Raw genomic sequence first — 22,643 nt, forward strand, 5'->3', positions numbered from 1 at the left:
AGTTTATTTATAAGATTAATTATCTATTTGGATATGTAATTTGACCTTATATATGTCAAAATATATTTATTTTCCATAATACACATGGTTATTTGCACATGCCAGATCTGGGAGGTGACACCTGCTGGCATAGGAGCTTCCATTCATCTCTTCTACTTGGAGATGCTCTGAGTAAATTTTTCAGATACCTTATTACCTACGCTGAGCAAAGCAAACAATGAACAGAAACATATTGAGTATTAGGCATCATGAGACGTGCAGTAATCAATAAGATGCGATTTCTGTCTCCTGAGGCATAACAACATAAAAGTAAATATTAACCATAGGTAAATAAAAATGGAATTTGCTAAATTGCAGGTAAAGAGAATAGAAAGGGTGGAGGTTTGAGGAGGGAAAGTTTTCCTCTAATAGAGCTTTTGCTCTTAGAACAGAGAAAAAAGTACTGAATTTCAAGGACATCCAAGGTTTAATCTCTATCCTCAAGGAGGCCCTTAAGAGAATGAACTTCTGTCTTCTTTCACATTTCAAAACTATCCAATGATCTCTTATCTTTCACCCTAGACTGGACACACACCAGACCCACACTTTAATGTTGAATCCTCCCCACGCTGTCCAATGCATTATGTGCTCATTTTTCTTCCCCTGTTTTGCAGAATTGACCTCAAGTTTACTTACAGGAAAATAGTTTATTTACAAAGTAAACCTTGTCTTTTCCAGACTGAAGTGGTGTTGCAAAAATAAACCCTTCTTTGACTCTAAGTTTCCCAGCTTCCTCTGGCAGAAAGGAAGTGGGGGCAGGTAGGGAACTGCACCAGTGTATCCACAGTTAGGGAAAGATTTTGGCCCTGACACTGAAGTTGATTTATATGCTGATGTATGCTAATCAGTACAATAGAATTTTCTAATAACATAATTATTATGCTGACTCAGGCTAAAATGTTAGCCCATGTGGCATGTTTATCTTGTCCTCCAGCACCAGTGGTGTAAAGGGATTGATTTCAGTGTACTGCTCGTGAATATGATGAATTTTATAAAGCAGTTTATTTCTTTGGTTGAAACCCAAATATCTTAATAAAAAAGGAAAGTAATTAATTGCTAAAAGTGGGCTTGGGGTTGACTTCCATAGGGTTAACATAAATAACATGAGAACAGTAATTAAAATACGAGCAGATAAATGCCCTCAAGCACTGTTTTAATGATGGACACATTCCAAGAAGGCTCTTACCTCCTTAGGGCAAAGGCTGGAAGCCCCTTTTCTGACTCTCAGAGTGGGGATGGCATCTCATTTTGCTTGTCAGATGCACATTTTAGGAGAAAAACATCTAGAAATACACAGAAGCCTGCTGCTTTTCAGGATGGAAAAATATTGCAGCTATAAGGATCAGCTTCTTAGGTTTTTTTTATTTTTGCATGTATGAACTTCTGAACATTTGGGACAAAAGCGGATTTTAGAAATTAAGATCCTTTCAATGAATTTTAGACAAAAGGAAACTTTTCCCCCCTATATTATGCCTTGGGTTGAAGCTGGAAAGAATTTAGAGCATCTCTTATTGTTTGCTTTTAATGGGCACTTACATAGGGTATTAAGTCATAACCATTTTGTGATAATTCATTTTGGAATATACTTCATTATAGACATCAAGTTATGAACAAGTTTATGTAATCTTTTTTCTGCTCTATGGTGCTTAGCATGTCCTCTGAACTGGCTTAGTGCCTTGGGAGCTCCCTCCCCACATGGCTGCTGGTGAACCTACAAGCCCTGTGACCTTATCAGCTTTGTACACACTCCCCTGGGAAGGTTTGGTTGCAGGGGATTCCTTCTAGGAACCTACCTTTCACCATCAGCATTTCCCTGAGTTGGGTAGTTTTTGCCATTTAATTAGTAGTTCTCAATGCTCGTTGTGTTTTTTGAACCCCTAGAGATTCTGACTAAATTGGTCTTGAGTGAAATGAAGGTATTAGTATTTTTGTTTTTAAAGCTCCTCAGGTGATTTAATGTACTTCTTGGGTGGAGAACACAGCATTAGATCATTTAGGGAAACCCCAGAGCTATTCCCTCCTGGCAGGGGAGAGAGAGGAGCGTGGTCCCCTGTAACTTTTCCATGGACTTGGCCATTCCACTTATTACTTCTGTCCAGAGGTACTTGCGAAGTCCCACCTTTTGACTAAGTCTTGCTTAATTTTGGGTACTGAATCTTCCTTTGTGCTTTTTCTAGTTGTTCAGATTTCTTCTGGTTTCCCAGCTCGTGGCTGTTCAAGACTTAGACAGTAATTAACCTTGGCTTCACAACCTGCAACTCTAGGCCAGCTTCCTCTCTCAGCCAAGAGAGGAGGCTGGACTGTAATCCATACTGTTACTAGACATATGGGCTCATGAAACATTGTGTGCATTTTACCCCTCAAATTGTGGACCCCCCAATTCAAAGTGTTTGAAACTCTTCTACCTACCATCCTCTTCAGTGATACAATGAAAATATATTAGCATTTTAGTATATAACTGCTATTAAAATTAGTAAATATTTGGCCCCCCAAAAATCACGTCACTTAAAGCTAGATAATATGGCTCATCTGTTTTTTCTTCCTTGTGTTAGTAATTCTACATAGGTTGGCTTTAAATACTTTTTATCTAAAATATATAATTTCTTTTCAAAAATATATAATTATAGTATGAAATTTCAGTCTTCATGGATTAACTCCTATTGATGAATATAGTGATAGATATTTGGAATATAACTTGGTAATAATTTATTTCATATGATACCAGAAAAGGTTGGAAACAAATGCAGTCTGTTAACCAAAATACATGAACAGGTTGAAATTTTGTTTGGTAGTGAAGTCTTTATACTCTATGACTTGCATTTTGATTGTTTTATATGGTAAGTGGTTTTTTTCCACCCTATTGGAAGAGATTTGTGTACAAAAACTAATACATAGTCATTAAAAAAGCAATAAAAATGTATGCTGTGGCATTAACCTTCCTTTTGGATTTTTTTCAGTTATTCTTATCAAAACAACCACTAAAATATAAGTATTTTTTTTTTTTTAAAAAAAGTAGTGCATCGCTTACTTGGCAAACAATGTTAAAACACAATAAAATATACATATAATGTATTCACAAAGTACCAGTAATCTGGACTTTCATACTACACAGTGTAAATCTCAATGATACTAAGATTGCTCAGGATATTTTAGTGGTTTTGTAGTTGGCTCAAGTTTATTATTTGGAATCAGCTAGAGTATCATACTGTTATCTCTATAAAGTAGCATCAACACATGTGAAAACCTTTAATGACTTAACAGCATTAGGCTGTTGAAGCTATAATGATACTTTCTGCCTATTACTTTCAGTATTCAAGAGGAAGGTCCAATAATATTTTCAAATTGAGCTAGAGGGTAATCATAGAGGCAAAAATCCATGGCTCACTATCACAGGTTATGTAATTACATTGTTTGAATTCTTTGATTCTAAGTAAGGGAAACAAACTTGAGATCCTTCTTAAGTCATGAGGCAAATTAATAATGAGGGTGCTGGGGCATAGCCTGAAGTCCAGGGACAGAAATTCATCCAAGCCTCAGTTACCTAACATAAACAGGAAAAACCGTTGGGACTTTCCATTCTTCATTTTTATTCCTCCCTGCATGTCTGTTTTACCGTATATTTTTGCAAACAAATTCTCTCTTCTACTACATCTAGTTGGTGGGATATGGTTACCCCCCCACCCCCCTTTCCTTAGAGTGCATGTGGTAGATTGAGCCATATTCAAAGTTTAAGTGGCTCTGGAAAAGATAATCTGACTATTTCAGCTTTGCTCAGGAACCCACTCATCACTAGTGATGGCCTGGTGTTAATATCACTGAGCACTGACTTCTGGGGGCTGGGACCTATCAGGAAGAAAGGGCATGAACTGGACACACAACCAAATAGTGTCAACTCTCATTTTGGGAATGCACAAAAAGGTCACATTTTATTTGTGTGTGAGGCTTAGTGTTATTACTTGCAGCCAAATTTTCCTCGGTCTAGGGGTCAAGAACCTTGTCGTTCAGCCCACCTATTATACCCAGGGACACCTTTCACCTTCTTTTCCTGTATTTACATATCTGACAACCAGCCTGCTACTTATATTTTGTCCCGTGAGACCCTGACTTGGTGTCTTCCTTAACCCAGGTCTGGGCCAGCATGTGATATACCTTGGTTAAAAAAAAAAAAAAAATGGGGGCTTCCTTGGTGGCGCAGTGGTTGAGAGTCTGCCTGCCAATGCAGGGGACATGGGTGCGAGCCCTGGTCTGGGAAGATCCCACATGCTGCGGAGCAACTAGGCCCGTGAGCCATAACTACTGAGCCTGCACGTCTGGAGCTTGTGCTCCGCAACAAGAGAGGCTGCGACAGTGAGAGGCCCGCGCACCGCGATGAAGAGTGGCCCCCGTTCGCCGCAACTAGAGAAAGCCCTGGCACAGAAATGAAGACCCAACACAGCCAAAAATAAAATAAATAAGTAAATAAAAATAAATTAAAAAAAAATGATGGAAGAAGAAAACATAGGTTGTTCCTTTTCCCTCTGAGTTTCTCTCAACTCCAACGTGTGGTAACTCTAGCAGCAGACCCAGCATAATAATTGTCATCAGTAATTTTGAAAATACTTAATATTACTGAATGTTCGCTACATGTACAGGATTAGGTAAGTACTTAGATTGTCTCATTTAATACTGATGACAACCATATAGTCAGATGCACATCTCCATCTTACAGATTGACAACTGGAGCTGAGAGAAATTCTAGAGGAAGTATAAGTATTAAGTGATAGTACTGGATTCCAACCCTAGACAATCTGACTTCCAGCCTAGTTTCTTAAGTAGTTTTTTTACAGAAGAGTTGTGAAGTACTGCAAGGCTACAGGCCAGCATCCCTTGCATCAACTCTCCCACTCATTCCACTCTTAATAGACTGTCAGATACTTCATCCCATACGCATGTCTCAAGACTCTGTGTAGGCCTGCATAATGGTCCTGTAGGGTAGTCCACTTGGTCCCACAGTTAAACTGTTCCCTTCATGAAACACTGACTTTGCTAGGGAGGGTATAATGGTTAAATATTTATTCTCTGTTATGGGCTGAGTGTTTGTATACTCACCTCCCCCCCACATTTATATGTTGAAATCCTAACACCCAATGTAATGGTATTAGGAGGTGGGGCCTTTGGGAGGTAATTAGGTCATGAAGGTGGAGCCCTCATGAATAGAATTAGTGCCCTTAAAAAAGAGACATGGAGCTTGCTCTCTCTACTCTCTACCATGTGTGGATACAGTGAGAAGATCGCCATCTGTAAGCATCTCAGAAATATTTCTCTAGTCTGTAGAGAAGCTACTTAAACCTCTTTGTAATCCCATATTTTGCCCAGTTTATGTTTGTACGTGAAATATTAAAATTATAAATCTTGAAAATCAGAAAGGGAGATCCTGGTTGTTTGCAGTCTTGGTGAAACACAGTATCAATATGGTATATTTCAATTTCTTTTCAAAACTATTAGAATGTATTTCCACTGGTGAGGCAATTGGGTGCATATTTTTAAAAAAATCAGTAAGCCCATGGTTCATTGCTTACACATTCCCCTACAATGTTAGACAAACACAAATTGTTCAGGCACTTTCAAAAAACTTATTGTTCTGCTATGTCCACTAATTTCTGATTTCTCTCTGGGGGAACTTCATGGTAAGTAAGTATAGCTCTGTTTTGTGGCGGCTAGGGCAGCTAAGACTTTATATTTCAACTCTTGCAAAAGACAGAAGAAGCATTACTTTTCACAAGCAAGTTGAAAAGTTCAAAGGCCCGGCTTCATTGCCAAATTGTGATTTGACTGTTTTCTTAAAATGAGTTTACGCTCTGATTCAGTGAAAGGAGGATACATAATGGTTACCTCTAGTAACTACTTTGCCTATGTGTTGTAATGATGGTTCTCTGCACCATTAATCTGCTCCTGGGATCCGTTTGGATGTCAGTGGTCCCGTTGTGCACACCCCAGTTTTACATCTTAAAGTAGCTTAGAATAAGTATAGGAATATTAGTTTCCTACTGCTGCCACAGCAAATTAACACAACGTTAATGGCTTAAAATAACACAAGTTTATTATCCTACTATTCTGAAGGTAAGAAGTCCAACATGAGTGTCACTGGTCTAAAATCAAGTTGTCAGTAGGGCTGTACTCTTATTAGGGAAAAATTTATTTCATTGCTTTTTCCAACCTCTAGAGGCTGCCTGCATTCCCTGGCTCATGACCCCATTCATTCATCTTAAAAGGCAGCAAGGTTCATGTTCCTGACCATTCTTCTGTTCTTAAAACTCTGACTGCTGCTGGGAACAACTTTCCACTTGTGAGAATTCATATACTTAGATTGGACCCACCTGGGTAATCCAGGCTACTCTCCCCATCTCAGAGTCCTTAACCTTAATCACATCTGCCAAGTCCCTTCTGCCATGTCAGGTAATATATCACAGGTCTGGGGATTAGGATGTGGACAGCTTTTGGGGGAGGGTGGGCATTCTTTTTACCACAGAGTAGTTTAAGACAGCAATACACAGAACTATTAAGTAAAATGTGCAAATTAGTATTGGGTAGGACTTTCATCCCCCATGTAAATGATCTCTTTCAGTTATCACCATGTGAAGTGTTTTTTTTTTTCCATTTTACTTTATTATTTCCACTTTATGTGAAAATTGAGACTCATGAAATTGTCATGTCACGCTTCTAGTTACAGGAGGAGCCAAAGGCTTAATCGGCCCTCTGATTTGAGACTTCCTCCTCTTATGGCTATTCCAGATTGTTCACAAGGTAGCAGACAGAAAAGGGATGTCCTAGAAAATCACAGGCTCATTCTTGGTTCAGAAAACCCTCAGGGAATGTGGCCTATCTGTACAAGTACTTCAGGTTCCTTTTAGTAAGACTGATAACAAATGTTCCCTCTGACTTTTAAAACTTTGAGTAAAATATGCAGACAGGCCAGGGCAGAGTTTGTATTATATTTGAATAAAAATTTAGGACACAGATAATTGAATCTGAAAATCTTAATGATCTACAGATTTATTATAGGACTGCCCACCCATTCAAGAAAAAAATAGTGAATAGGTTACATAAATTTTTGTAAAGTCCATTGCTTCTCAGACTTTGAAAAATGCACCAAAATCATCTGGAGGGTTTGTTATAATGCAGATTGCCAAACTCTACCCTCAGAGTTACTGATTTAGTAGGTCTGGGGTTAATTTGCATTTCTGAAATATTCTCAGGTGATCTTGAAGCTGCTGGTCTGGGACCACACTTTGAGTACCTACGGTGAAGACCTTTAATTTATAGGCAAAATCCATGTTTCAGGAATGAAAACAAGATGCTCCTGATTGGCTTCTTTGCAATCTGCTAGTCTCCTTTGCTTTTTGAGTTATGAACACTCTTCTTTTATGCTGGATGTAAGGCCAAACCTGAAGTGGGAATGGAAAGGAACATTCGTGCCTGCCAGTTTCTGAAAGGTGAAGGGAATGGGGCTTGGATACAAACTGCAGACCTTTTTGAAGAACTTTAGCTCCCTTTCTTAAAGTAAACTGCTTAACATCTGTTCCTCAAATAATTTTCCCATCAGTGATTCAAGGGTGCAGCAACATTTGAAAACCAATGGACTAAGGAATTTTTTTTGTGGTACATGAGTTTCTGTCTTTACTGTCATCTTCATCTTCAAATCCTGGGTTTGATCCTTTTCTTTACTTTTCTGGGGTTATATCATGAACTATGATCATTACCTTCCTAAGCTGAGTCTCCAGACTACTCAAGTACTATGTCTGCTAGTCTCTGGTGTTGGCCTTTTGCTTCCTAAATGGATTGTGATTCAGAGGGGGTTGGGCTCAGGCACTGTCAGCTACCCTGGGCTACTTCCTTCCTGGCTCTTTGGACCACAGTCTCAGTCAAGCTATTGTCAAAGTGTATACTGTTCTCTCTCCAAAATACTTTTACTTGTGCTTTTCAGAATAGGATCTGGAAAATAATGCCTCCATGTCATCTAGGCAAGATCTACTTGAGTGATTTAGTGGAAATTTGGTTATTTTAGCCAAATTGGCTGGTACAGAGAGTTGCTACTAATACTGTATGTTCACAGAACTACTGACAGCATTTGTCATAGGGTGTGCTTATATCAAATAGTTAGTGATTGAAAAGGAATGTAATTAATCATATAATTTGAGTGGTTCTGGCTTCCAGTAAAAGATGTCATGAAACAAGGCATTATGATGGACAATTCACAAAGCTGTGTAGATCAGACTAAACCACATGCACAGTGTACTCAACTCTGGAGCCACGTTCTTTTTTTTTTTTTATGTGGTTAGCAAGGCTTAACTTTTTTTTTTTTTTTTTAAATTATTATTTATTTATTTATTTATTTATTTATTTATTTGGCTGTGTTGGGTCTTCGTTTCTGTGTGAGGGCTTCCTCTAGTTGCGGCAAGCGGGGGCCACTCTTTGTTGCGGTATGCAGGCCTCTCACTGTCGTGGCCTCTCGTTGCAGAGCACAGGCTCCAGATGCGCAGGCTCAGTAGTTGTGGCTCACGGGCCTAGTTGCTCTGTGGCATGTGAGATCTTCCCAGACCAGGGCTCGAACCCATGTCCCCTGCATTAGCAGGCAGATTCTCAACCACTGTGCCACCAGGGAAGCCCTGGAGCCATGTTCTTAGAGACCTTCTTGAATTCCTAGTGTTATCAACAAAATAATCACATGGTCGGTCCACACCTACATTTCTGACCATCAGGCTAGCTAATCAGAACACTTGGCACCCTGCGTTTACTTTATGAAAGTTTCAAAGGTTCTTTCCTAAAGGTATTTTGTCTAATAAATGAAAACTCAAATGTTGGAAACCTAGTGGCCATTTTGAAAATTTAGCACTAGCTGTTTTCACTACAAAAATGGCAAAAATGCAGTTCCAGTGGAGAAACTTACATACATTATTCATTATTTTTATTATAAAACTGACCTGGATATGAAATAGGTTGTTACTTTATCTGATGTGATCTTTAACAAGAACAGAGTAGCAGACAGTTTGAGCATAACTCTTAGAGCACTGTATGATCGAATGAGTAAAATGTCATAAAATTTTCAGTACTAGGTAGAATTCACACTGCCCATTAAATTGAAAAATGAGAGAAGCAAGACTTCTGCTGCCACACACTTTGGTAAAGAGTCTAGTTTTCTTGATATAAAAATAAAATACCCATTCTATTCTCTTTTGAGCAATATCTTTGAAATATTACTAACCTCAATGGCAGACGTTGCTTAATCTGCAAATTTATCAGCTAGCAAACCATTATTATTGCTAATAACCTTCATTCACATTACTCAGAGCTGCTGCTTCTTCCATTCTTTAACAAATGGAGTACAGCATGGTAGGCATACTGAAGCCTATTAAATTTTCACACACCATTAGTCCCCACCTCCCTTAAAGTTTAGCTTGTATTTTATTTCTTTTATGTCATTTTATCCATGAAGGCATTTTCTTTCTACTAAGGACAAATATCGAGTGAAAATTTGATGCAGTTTAATGTAATTCTCTTCTGTAATTTAGTTAAAAAATAGTTAAAGCATGAACTGAAAGTGGATATGTGAAAATGTGGTGACTCAGTCTGTTAACAATATTTTAAAAGTAAAAATAATTTGTTTTGGCTGTGTGAATGCTGCCAAACTCACTATATAGTATATAACTTAAAAATAGCAACCCCCAAAATCCTTTAGTTTGACTGGCGTGATTCATCATGACTGCATCACAACAAACTCTTTTCAACAAGATTATTTTTCAAGGTTGAGTTTAGAAAACATTGACTTTTTAATCCTCTTCCGTTCATTTATTTAACTTTTGGTATGCAGTGTTTTGGTACTTTCCACCAAAATTTCCGCCAAATTAGATAAAAGTGTTTTCAGGGAATGGCATACAAGTAAAACAGTACTACTTTTCAGCTTCTAATAATTTGCTGTTCCTTTCATAAATTTCCAGAGGGAAGGCAACCTTTCAATTAATGGTGGGTATTTGGCCTTTGGCCAAATATAGTAAAGACAGACTTGCTAATCACATTCATGATGATTTTCCAGCAATTCTTGCCAATTAAGGTATTCATATGCTAGTGAAAACTAGGTATGTCTCAAGCCACAGATAGGCCTTTTTGGATCAAGGCTTGATCCAGAAGGTAGGATATATGTTGTGAAGGTCAGGAGAACCAGTTTTGTTTCCCAGCAGGTCAGGAAAATAAAGTCTACAAGTTTTCACAATAGCTGAACTAGGATAAATGTGACTGATGGGATTATGTCCTTGAATAATCAAATTTTTAATGATTAAAGAATATTATAAGCATTTATAATATTATAAATTATAAGCCTTTATAAAGCCAGGTCCAGCATGTAAAGAGCTTAGAAGTCTGAACTCCCATCCTTGCAACAAGGAAAAAGCTGAACAAACTGAAAATTACCAGCTCTATAGATTCATCAAAGAATGGAAGCCACAGGGCAAAGTGCTGCCCCCAAACTGTGAACACAGACAAACACAGAGAATCACAGTTTATGGGGAGCAGAAGGCATTGCTATACCTTGGTAGGAACACTTAAAGGGTAATTAATTGTTGGAGACTAGCTTGAGAGAGAGAAACTTTTGTGAGCCCAACCTTAGGAAGGCCTCCACGCTTTCCTGAGTTTTACCTCCAGGAGCCCCACCAGGAGAAAATTTGGAGGAAAATTCCGTTCATGCTTTTAGCAGGGGGAAGGGAAAAGTAACCATTTTGAAATAAACTGAGGCCTGTCCTCATTGGAAACTGTTTTACCAGAGTCTGATTGACTTGGGTTTTACCAGAACCTAACTTCCCTGGACGAAGAGAAATACCTAAATCTGGCTCCCTCTAGCCTTCCTGCCTCACCTAAGGGGAGAGGAAAAGAAAAAAGCTGAGGGCTTCCCTGGTGGCACAGTGGTTGAGAATCTGCCTGTCAGTGCAGGGGACACGGGTTCGAGCCCTGGTCTGCGAGGATCCCACATGCCGCGGAGCAACTAGGCCCGTGAGCCACGACTACTGAGCCTGCGCGTCTGGAGCCTGTGCTCCGCAACAAGAGAGGCTGCGACAGTGAGAGGCCCGTGCACCGCGATGAAGAGTGGCGCCCGCTCTCTGCAACTAGAGAAAGCCCTCACACAGAAACGAAGACCCAACACAGCCAAAAACAAATAAATAAATAAATAAATAAAATTAAAAAAAAAAAAAGAAAAAAGCTGAGAAGCACTTGTGAAGGTCAGAGTCCAGGGACACAGTGTCAATAAAAGACTGAAGCTTAATCATAGGAATGTAGAATATCTACCACCACATCAATAGGCCTTCTGTAAAATAATGAGTTACAGTTGAAACAACTGTAAGCCTCAGGCCCTATTTAAGAAGGAATCTCTAGGGAAAACAAGGGAGACAAAAACAAGGACCCTAGAGGAAATTTTTGCCTCTGAAATCACACCTGCAGTGAAAGAGTAAACAAAACCTAACTCTTAGCCTTATGAACATAAAACCTCACACTAAAGGATTGTTTACCCCAGTTCCTTTTACCTGATACATCATATCTGGCTTTCAACAGAAAATTGCAGGGTATGCTAAAAAACAAAAAATAGTCTGAAGAGACAAAGCAAGGGTCAGAACCAGACCCTTATGGCAGAGATTTTGGAATCACCAGATAGGGAATTTAACTGTGATTAATATGCTAAGGGCCCAAATGGAAAAAGTGGACAATATACAAGAACAGATAATAGAGATTAAAACTCAGATTCAAAAGGAAGTGCTAGAAATCAAAAACACTTTAGTAAAGAAAAACTATCTTTAATGGGCTGATCAGCAGACTGGAGAGAATCAGTGAGCTTAAAGATATGTCAATAGAAAGTTGAACTGAAAGGCAAAGAGAAAAAAAGAAAAGGAACAGAGAAAGAGTAAATGTCTCTTAAGCTACAGAAATAATGGTGTCCATCGTGTGTGTAATGGGGTTGTGTGTGTGCGTGTGCATGCTTGTGTGAGTTAACTTTTTAAAAAAAAACTATGATATCCATACAGTTTTGGAGCTTCATTTATCCAACATTGTGCTTTGTGAGAAATTTTATATGCCACTATAGAATACATTATTTTATTAAAGTCTGCCATTTCCTACCTCCAACCTTTATGCCTCCTCAGTCTGTCAAATGTATTTGTTTATATATTTTTCTTTAATATATAGAATACATTATCATCTAGTATGAGAATGTGTCTATATGAGTTTGCTAGAGGGAAATTGTGAATCTCAACAAAAATATTAAATACTAATGTGCAACTTCTGAGACACTCTGCTTTCCATACGTAGGTTTTGCCAACAATGAGTTTAGCAAACCTTTTCCAGAAAGGAATGAAAATGACACAATTTCAGGCAAAATGCTGAAGCTTTACATTAGTGATGAAAGAAAAATAAATTTAAATGCTGAAAGCTGCAGAATATTTAATTGCAATATTTACAAGAGACTTCTCTTTTGAAGTTTCTCATTTTTTATAATTGTGTTCGTGGATGGTTGTGTAATTTTTTGAGGGAAGATAGGGGTATATTGAAACATTTAAATTTTACTAGGGTTGTGGTCCAATTGAAGTAAATCTTTGCAAACTGTTAACAGAAAAAAATTTGTTCAGAAATATGAACTAGCTTTCCCTGATATCTAATGGATAGTTTGTTCATTGATTACTTGTTAAAGTTGAAAGTATTTTTAAGAGTTTTTTTCCTGCTCCCCTGTTTCTATAAAGGATGTCTCATCTGGTGAAAATAATAGTCACCCTCTCCTGACTTTCTCTCTTTTTGTCTCATGATTTGATCAACAAAACAACTAAAAAGGGACAGTGGAGAAAGTTTAGAGGTCACTTTTTAAGGAAAGAAGAAAAACAAATGAAGAAAAGAGAAAAGGGATATGTTAGGGTGAAGGAAGTAAAAAAAAGTTTCCAGGATGAATGTCTTAGGGGGAAAAAAGACAGCAAAAATAAGGAAATAAGGAAAATAATTAAAGGAATAAACCTAAGTTTTCATGCTTTTTTGTCTCTGCCCTAATTATATGGTATCATCATTTGATTCTTAATTGACCAGGAAAAGTTTAGCTATGGGAAAAAATAAGGGCGGGATCATGTTATGAGACTGTTTCTCAGTTCCTTTTTTGCTTTTATTGGCATTACTTCTCTTGTTCCACTTATAAACCTTGCCCTTTGCAAGTCAGAAGGAGTACAGACATAGCACAGAAGTTAATATGTATGACAGCCCTGAAATTAATCACATCTTCTGAGATAGTAAAAATTCATTTTGCAATAGTGGACTGCAGTGTGCAGTTGATCATAGTGTACTGCTTCCTTGTTTCTTACAGTATCTGGATTTTAAGGTGTTCTTTTTTTGTCAATTACTGTGTTTATCTTCAAACTGTATTTCTGTGACAACAAATTACAGATATAAAATTCAGTTTGATTTTTTTAAACTGGTAAGCCTTAAAAATAAAACCTTTCGACTTTTCATCTTCCCATCTATTTTATTCAGTAAAAATAGCATTCATACACCATCATAGCCCTAGGCAAGCTATTCATGAATTCTAACTGCTTGATCTCATGATTAACATAGTCATAGAAACCTTAACAGTGAGCTTTTGCTTATGATTTCTCTTTGATGAGATGTTCAAATACAGCTCCAAATTGAATTTATTTACAAAAACACGTGTGTCTATATATTTTATGTAAATATTTCATATATTCTACATATGGCATGAAGAGTGACTCTATAGGTTATAATTGAATTGTTTTGTCAAATTTTAAAAATGTATATCTTCTCCAATATGCACTTGCATCTCTGCTAACTTGAGTGGAGTTTTATAAAATTGGTTGCTCACATTTAAAAAATTTGCTAGTCTCTTGTCTGTTTCTTACTCTGTTCATTCTATGTTTTTTTAATTAATTGGATGTAAAAAGTACACGCTGTGCTAAAATAAGTCACCTAAGGTCTTTGCCTTGGAGCAACTGTCTCTGGGACTAACCTCTCATGTAATTTTTTTTTTTTTTTTTAACATCTTTATTGAAGTATTGCTTTACAGTGGTGTGTTAGTTTCTGCTTTAAAACAAAGTGAATCAGTTACACATATACATATGTTCCCGTATCTCTTCCCTCTTGCATCTCCCTCCCTCCCACCCTCCCTATCCCACCCCTCTAGGTGGTCACAAAGCACCGAGCTGATCTTTCTGTGCTATGCGGCTGCTTCCCACTAGCTATCTATTTTACATTTGGTAGTGTATATATGTCCATGACACTCTCTCATGTAATATTAATACACATAAGAACAACCTGAAAGAAGTGTTAAGCTGCTATAGCCTCCTGAAAACCTAGAGAATGTTATAGTTGTCAGCTTTCATCTTGTGTTTTTCTTAATATACACATTTATATTTCTTTTCTTTGCTCTTAATCCTGAAGAATCTTTCCTACCTAAGGTTTTGTAGTAATAGTATTAATCTCTCAGTGTAGATCATCATTCTGTTTGCAAAATTGTAATTGTGATATTCTGAAGGCCATAGCTAGGGAAGAAATCTTTCTGGTGATATTCTGAAGGCCATAGCTAGGGAAGAAATCTTTCTGGTGATTCCTATTTTACATTTTAGGAATCTGATATTGATGAGAGCCATATTTCAAGAGAAATAATGTGCTTTGTAATCCATGTGGTGGTCTTTCCTTGCCCATCTACATACCTCTGTTGCCTCAAGCCATTTTTTAGAAAAAGGATGAAAGTGGGGAGGCCTGACCTACCTTACTTGGCCTTGTGGATAAATCGCACTCATAGCTAGTACATCACATTTAGGATGCTGCCGAAGTCTGCTATTGCCTATGGCATGGGGATGGGGCTATACCTTCTGTATGCTAGATTCTATTATAATCTCCTGTTCCCAAAGTGAATATGTAAAATATTAAGGGAAACTTAATGAATTTACTGTAGGCTTCAGGTAGTTGACCCAAAGTTACCTGTTGCTTTGTTCAATAGGTGGAAGATGAGGTGGCTTAGCTACCCGACTGCTTGTCACATCAGGATCAATGACTTGGACTAGGTCTTGAACCGTGGAATGGGTAGATGTCACACCTGAACATTTTAAACTTCGTTGTCTTCATTTTCTGCCCCTGTCCTTCAGTTCTCTCTCTCTAGCCTCTTTTCTTTTGTCTGGAGGCTCCCCTCCCAACCACACATACACAAATACAGAGAATTTCCTAACCCCTCTCTTTCCTATTATCCCTTGTGTTTTTCAAATTTTGTAGCCTAAAGCATCTGCTGAAGGCTTTTTTCACCTTTCTTGATGGTTTTCTGCTGGCCCTGCAGAGATGGATGCTTTGTGCTAGGGTTTCTGTGTGTTTTGGCTGTTAGAAGAGAATAATAAAGACTTTGTTTCCCATTTTGACAGAAGAAATAGATGATGTTGTGGGGTAGGGGTTTTTATTCCAGGCTGTAGCTTATTTTCACCCAAAGTATTTGAAATCAAACACACCTCCCACTGTGATGACTCATTTATTTCTAAAGGTCCCCATCTGGTCTCTGTGAGAAATTCATATTCTTCCTGTTAACATAACTTTGACCTTATTTGTAATAAACAAATAACTAATGACTCTGATCTTACTAGAACGCAAGAGCATCCGCCTTTCTGCCCTGGGCTATGTGAAAAATTGTCTTACATTAACAGGCGATGAAAGGTGGTTATGTCTATTTGCCTCTCTTCAGTTTCTAGATTTCTTCATGAATAATAGGGATGGGAAAGAAATTCAGTCCACCAAATTAGTTCTTAAAAAATAATTTGTCCAGTGTTGTGCTGAAATTAGTAAACCAGGAAACATAGCCTCTAAGAGAGACTCATTTTCTTCATTCCCCCTCTAATCAGTGTAGATTTTATGACCTCTGTCAAAAATATAGGAATGTTTCCAGATACCTTTATGGAACATTCATTTTATTTTTATTTTTTCAAACTTTCAAGATAATCTAGAATAAAATTATAGATGCTTTTGTTTATGAAGGGAGGATCATAAGATAATCTAAGAAATTTAGCTTAGAACATCTATGTGTTCTTTGAGAATAATTAAGATTAGTCTCAGTCACTTAGATCTCTGAATCTTCTCGGAACTATTTTTGTTTAATGTTGAAAAAAGTACAAAAGCACTCATGGCTGCTCTCCTCAAAGAATGAATATTTTCACAAATGTGATTATTTTTTGTAAATAGCCACAAAATAGTATAGTTTCCGCTTATGAAAATGAACTTCACATATTCAACTGTTATTAAATAAGACCTTCAGACTCTTAGACTATTTGTAATATTTTGATAAATAATATGTATCAGAGCTTTAATTTTTCTGAATTCTCTTTTACCTCTACTGTGGTATCTGCTTCTTTCTCTGGTTAGCTGAAACTTGCTATTTTAGTCCTAATCCTTAACTAATCTGTTACTGGCCGTTGTAACAGGTAGAACCTATTCCTCACCCCTGGTACCTACCATTCTTATATCTCCTTTTCATTTCATCTTTATGTTTCTAGATGGCTTTTTTCTTTTCGTCTTTGCCTATTGCCTTGACCCTGTCATTACCAAATATCTTCCCCTTTCCTGCTATTCTTCTAAAATTATTTGCTATAACTATATTTTCATCATTTTGTTGCTGGACTTTACCTCCTTTCCAAGGGTCTTAGAATGGGAAGGAGAATGATCTAATGATATGTGGAGTAACAAGAATTGCATCTTATCCCTCCACTGTTCCAAATGAAATACCATTATCCATTCATGAGTTCATTGATTACCTACGATGTCATGTGCCAGACAGACATGGTGCTAGGGGCCCTAGGGACACAAAGACAAACATGCTGTTGTTCCTGAAGTCAAGAACCTTTTCACAGTAAGCTCCAGAGAAATGTCTGATTCAGGTATACCTTGGTTTATGATGGCAGATAATTCATAGCCTTGAGACTATTATGATGGCAAATTATTGTAGATCTCCATATCCGTATTTGAATCCTATGCACTAACCAGTCCTTTTGCATTGCTGGAGAGTGAAGGTAGTCTGAACTACTATTTCTAAATAATTGAAAAATTTCTGGGTTCTTGATCTGTTTTTTTTGTGTGTGGGGGGGATTATCTTAAATATATTTCACTTTTCTCTTCCTATGATTGATTTGATTTAGGTTATTGGAAATGGTGGGGAGTGTGATTATCATGATACAGCAGTTAGAAGGTAACAATACAAAATGGTGACCAAAGTAAAGATTCACTTTTATATTAAGTAATAGAGTGGAAAATGTGTTCACATTTTTCAAATTGTGTTTATTTGGGAAATGCAATTAATAATATTTTTACATTACCAGGAAAAAAACTTAGTTGACATTAATTGCCTAGTACATGACAGTTGTTCTGCCTTACATGTGTTACCTGATTTAACTTTCTAGCTGAGCTGTTGTTTTGATGTCAAATACCTAGCCAGCTTATTCTGCTATATTCCATATGATGTTAGTAACTTAAGTGTTGGAAATAGATAACACCAATTAAAATTTGTAGTTTTTTTTTTTTTTTTAATTTTTATTTATTTATTTATTTATTTATGGCTGTGTTGGGTCTTCGTTTCTGTGCGAGGGCTTTCTCTAGTTGTGGCAAGTGGGGGCCACTCTTCATCGCGGTGCGCGGGCCTCTCATTATCGCGGCCTCTCTTGTTGCGGAGCACAGGCTCCAGACGCGCAGGCTCAGTTATTGTGGCTCACGGGCCTAGTTGCTCCGCGGCATGTGGGATCTTCCCAGACCAGGGCTCGAACCCGTGTCCCCTGCATCGGCAGGCAGATTCTCAACCACTGCGCCACCAGGGAAGCCCTGTAGTTTTTATCTAAGTATTTTTGTGCATAGGCAGTTTTTTCTTTGTGGTTAATTTATGTGCATATCTTAAAAGTAAAGTTTCTTTAGAAATAATTGGTTCAGCCAAGTGTTTACTCGAATTCTCCCTCTCTAGTAGATGCTGTAATTTATAATATGCTTTTCTGCTCCTTTCCTGTTATTGCAAATCTTTGTTCAAACTCTGGTCCCCATGTTCACATTTTTTTCTAATGTCAGTACCTGGTTAAGAATACAGTATTAGGACTAGAAATCATAAGGGTTCACGAAGACTAGGAGGTGAATACTGCTGTTTCCCACTCTGCTCTTCTGGTGGGATGCTTTCCTCAGACCTTGTCCTTCTGTCTTGCTCCTGTGTATCTCAAAGTCCTTGTTTTCCTCTCAGTTTGCTTGAGAGCCTGCTGAGATGAAGAGTTCTAAAATAAAGTTTAATTTTACTTCTGTCTTTTATGTTTGCAAGCATCCTTCATTATCCTCTGTATTTGTTTTCCTTGTAGGTGCAAATGAGGTGGAATGTGAAATGAGTGACATTGCTGTTGGTAGTAATCAATCTTAGAAAACACCAAGAAAAGGTTTTCATTTAGGGAAAGGATTATAGGGGAAAAGATTCTATAAAAATATAGTATTTACTTCTACACTAGACCAAGAAGGAAATTCTGGGTAAAAAACAGTCTGGTTCCTAGGCCAGGTGAAATAAGGTAGGTAATCTAATTGCTTGGACACATAGAAGAGGATGGTAGAAATCAGTAAACTAAGACATGTTCCACATGACTTCTTATATTATTTTCCTCTAAACTCCTAAAAATACACTTCTTGCCCTTCACTCTATCCACTTCTTACAGCTGCCTTGCTGGATCCCTTGTCTCAAGTCTTGGAATTCACCAACATGAAGTTAGGCATGGTTCTCCTTTCAGGAGGCCCAAGAAAGTCAGATTATTTCCAGCTTTAGAAGTACATCAGAAGCTAACTGGCTTTGTTGTGCTGTTAGAAACTCATTATCAGATTCTCCTTCCAAAACATATTCCCCTATACAATACCATACCTATGTATTCACCACTAGAAAATTATTTCTTAGAGGCTTTCTGGGTTTCTAAGAAATTAAAAGGCAGATTTCCCCGTGGTTATTAGCACATATGAGCATATGGGTGATTATGACACACCTAAGAACAGATTGCCAAACAATATATCGTAAGATGTGTGACCAGAGAATTTATGCCACCTCCCAGTTCCAATGGCTTTACTGATTCTAGTAAATTTATGTTTTACATAATTTGTAATAAGTTTAAGTTATAAGTATAAACTGTGTCCTGATTACTAATACTGATGTCTGTTTAAAAATGAAAGTAAAAATATTTGTAAAGTAATATTTGGCATGACTTAATTTCCTGGGAAAATTTCAGATGTTATCTAATATTGTATTCAACTCAGTTTTCCTTTTTTTGGCTGCGTTGGGCCTTCGTTGCTGTGTACAGGCTTTCTCTAGTTGCGGCAAGCGGGGGCTACTCTTTCTTGCAGTGCGCGGGCTTCTCATTGCAGTGGCTTCTCTCGTTGCAGAGCACGGGCTCTAGGTGCTTGGGCTTCTGTAGTTGCAGCATGTGGGCTCAGTAGTTGTGGCTCATGGGCTCTAGAGTGCAGGCTCAGTAGTTGTGACACACAGACTCTGTTACTCCGTGGCATGTGGGATCTTCCCGGACCAGGGATCAAACATGTGTCCCCTGCATTGGCAGGCAGATTCTTTTTTTTTTTTTTTTATCTAAACAGCAGGTTTTATTTTAGCCTTAATATAAACACAGGAAAGTTCTGGTAAAACACAACCATACAATTTCTTGTCTACTTGGTATATAGTGGGGATTGGCAAAAGAGTCACATATAACTCAGTATGGAAGCTATAGTTTCCTTTTCTGATTATGGATTTCTTCTTTCAACTCAGAGTCTCCATTTCCAGTTTTTGAGAATCTTTGGTTCAGCTCAAAGATAATTCCTATATCTCAGTTGCATAGCTTGTATCATTAATTTCAGAGATAAATTATGATAATGAGATATCAATCTTCAACAACATTGACTGGCTAACCTATAGAGAACAAGACTGTAGAACTCCTATTACATTAAGAAATAATAATTTACTGTAAATACAGTAATTTCCTGAAGAAATAGTTTATGGATGTCTTTGAAGTTGCAAATCAGTATCTTCCACCTCTAGTGTATTCTATTTCTACAGAAACAGTCATGTCATTAGCCTATGAAAAAAGACTCCATGATCTAATAAACAGACAAAAGACAATCCAAGTACAAGTTTTTAATAAAGATAATTACAAAAGATGGAAAAATCAGCTCAGAAAGGCCAATTACTTCTTTAATAGAGCAGTTTTTTGACATAATAACACATCAGTTTTAAATACTATCACATAAAGCATGGTGGAGAAAAGAAATTTTGCTTCATAATTAGAAAACTCACAATAAAACTTGCCAAGAAAAACAAACCCAAAAAAGCCATTCTGAAAATAAATACAGTCCATGCCAAAATAGTATAAAATGAAGCCAGAAGTCTTCAAAAAGAAAACATTTTTCTTCCCAATATTTTCTCACTGAAAGTGATGAGACTCTCAAATTCAGGGGTTGCTGAGCTGCTCTGATTTGGCTCCTTTGGTATCTGTTTTTTCACCACTATTGTCCTTGGATTTATCTTCTTCTTTAACATCTGTTTTTTTGTCCTCCGTTTCCTTCTTGTCTTCTTCAATTCTAGCTTTCTTTGCTCCTTTCTTATGATCAGCCACATTTCTACGACCTCCCTCTCCTTTGTCCTCAGAATCTGAGAATTCTTCATCACAAGCTATCCGTTTGTCTGATGCTCGAATAGAAATTCTCTTGTCTGGATCTTCTCCATCTTCATCTCCACTGTCTTCGTGAACTGCATCTTCTGGAATAGCTTGCATTTGGACGCCAGTTGCATGTGGCAACATGCGTAAATTTTCAGATAAACGCTGTTTTATCTTTTCCATATATTCTGGAGTGTTCTGGTTTGTCATGTTTGAAGGACTAATATGCAGTTTGAAGTCTGGTCCAAAATACTCAAAGTAATCATTATATGGCAATTCATTGGGAATCTCACAATCAAGGGCAACAGCAGTCTCATATGTCCAACATCGAGCAACATTGCAGATTGTGTATCCACCACCCCCAAGCATCGGTAATGGTAAATTGAAAGTTTTTACAACTTCTACACATTTAGCATGACCTTTGACTGTCAAATTGAAGCAACCAAGTCTATCACCGGATAGTGAGTCTGCACCACACTGTAGCACCACAGCACTAGGTTGATACATCTCCATCACTTTTGAGATAATAGGCTTAAATATCTGCCCATATGATTCATCATCTATACCATCTCTCATTGGAAAATTGACAGCATAGTATTTGCCTTTTCCTGCACCAATATCCCTCAAGTCTCCCAGTCCAGGAAAGTATTCCCCATATTTATGGAATGATACAGTCATTACATGATCTGTTGTATAAAAAGCTTCTTCAACACCATCACCATGATGGATATCAATATATAAGACTCTCTGATGATACTTTAGTAATTCAAGGATGGCAAGCACAATATCATTAACGTAACAGAATCCTGATGCTTCTGATTTCTTAGCATGATGTAATCCTCCAGCCCAGTTAACAGCCATATCAGTTTGTTGTCGGTTTAACTTCACAGCCCCAGCAACTGAACCACCAGTTGAAAGCTGACAGAACTCAAAGAGCCCATCAAACACTGGACAATCCTCTCCAGCATTAAATCTCTGCATCTGCTTACTATACTCGGACATGTTATCTGGTCTTATTGAACGTAGAAATTTGATGTACTCATCGCTGTGGTATTTTGTCATTTCTTCAGCAGTGGCTTTATGGGGCCTATATATTTCCATTTTTCTATACAAGCCATAATTTAGCAGCAAGTTATGGGTCATGCGGATCCTATGAGGTTTCATGGGATGACCCTGTCCGTAATAATAATTTCCAATATCACCATCGTAGTAGTAGCAGACTTTCTTCTTGCCGCCTCCCTGACGGTACGCCATGGGCTCCCCGACCACCGCCGCCTCCGGCTCCTCCTCTGGCTGCTGCTGCTGCTGCTGCTGCCGCGGCTCGGCGGGGAGAGAAGAGGTCTGGGGCGAAGGTGGGGGTGGGTGGCAGTGCCACAGGGAAAGGCAGGCCGGAGGGCCGGAGGGAAGAGAGGAGGGGAGTGCGGGGAGGGCTCGGTACCACCTGGCCGAGTGGCCGAGAGCGTGGACCAGTGGGTGGCAGCGGCGCCAACTTGTGACCTGGCAGGCAGATTCTTAACCACTGTGCCACCAGGAAAGTCCAATTTTCCTTAATGAATTAACTGTGTTCTATTTTTAGTGTGATACATCTGTTGTCTATTTCTTTCCTCCTATCATAAGACTTTTTGACCATTCATTCACTTAGTTGATATTTCTTGAATACTTGCTTTGTTCTAAGTAATGGCTTATAACATAGCCCTAAACAGTATATATCCCTGCCCTGCCTTCCACAAAACCAGGGAGTTAGAGATTTTTTTTGGTTACTTGCTAGTAACAACATCCTTATCCTCATAATCTTTCTCCGTAGCTAGATAAGATTACTGTAAAAATTTCTATTAAAAATGCCTCTTATGGAGGGAATGTACCTCAATGTAATAAAGGGCATATATGATAAGCCCATATCTAATATCATACTCA

The 22,643-nt window shown here is 38.0% G+C and overlaps 1 pseudogene; it reads right to left on the bottom strand.

Moving 5' to 3' along the window:
* Positions 1-20,288: 20,288 nt before the first annotated feature.
* Positions 20,289-22,031, bottom strand: LOC137768881 (histone deacetylase 2 pseudogene; annotated as a pseudogene).
* Between the last annotated feature and the right edge of the window lie 612 nt (positions 22,032-22,643).

The sequence above is a fragment of the Eschrichtius robustus genome, chromosome 8 (assembly GCF_028021215.1).
Source record: "Eschrichtius robustus isolate mEscRob2 chromosome 8, mEscRob2.pri, whole genome shotgun sequence".
NCBI classification, from domain to species: domain Eukaryota; kingdom Metazoa; phylum Chordata; class Mammalia; order Artiodactyla; family Eschrichtiidae; genus Eschrichtius; species Eschrichtius robustus.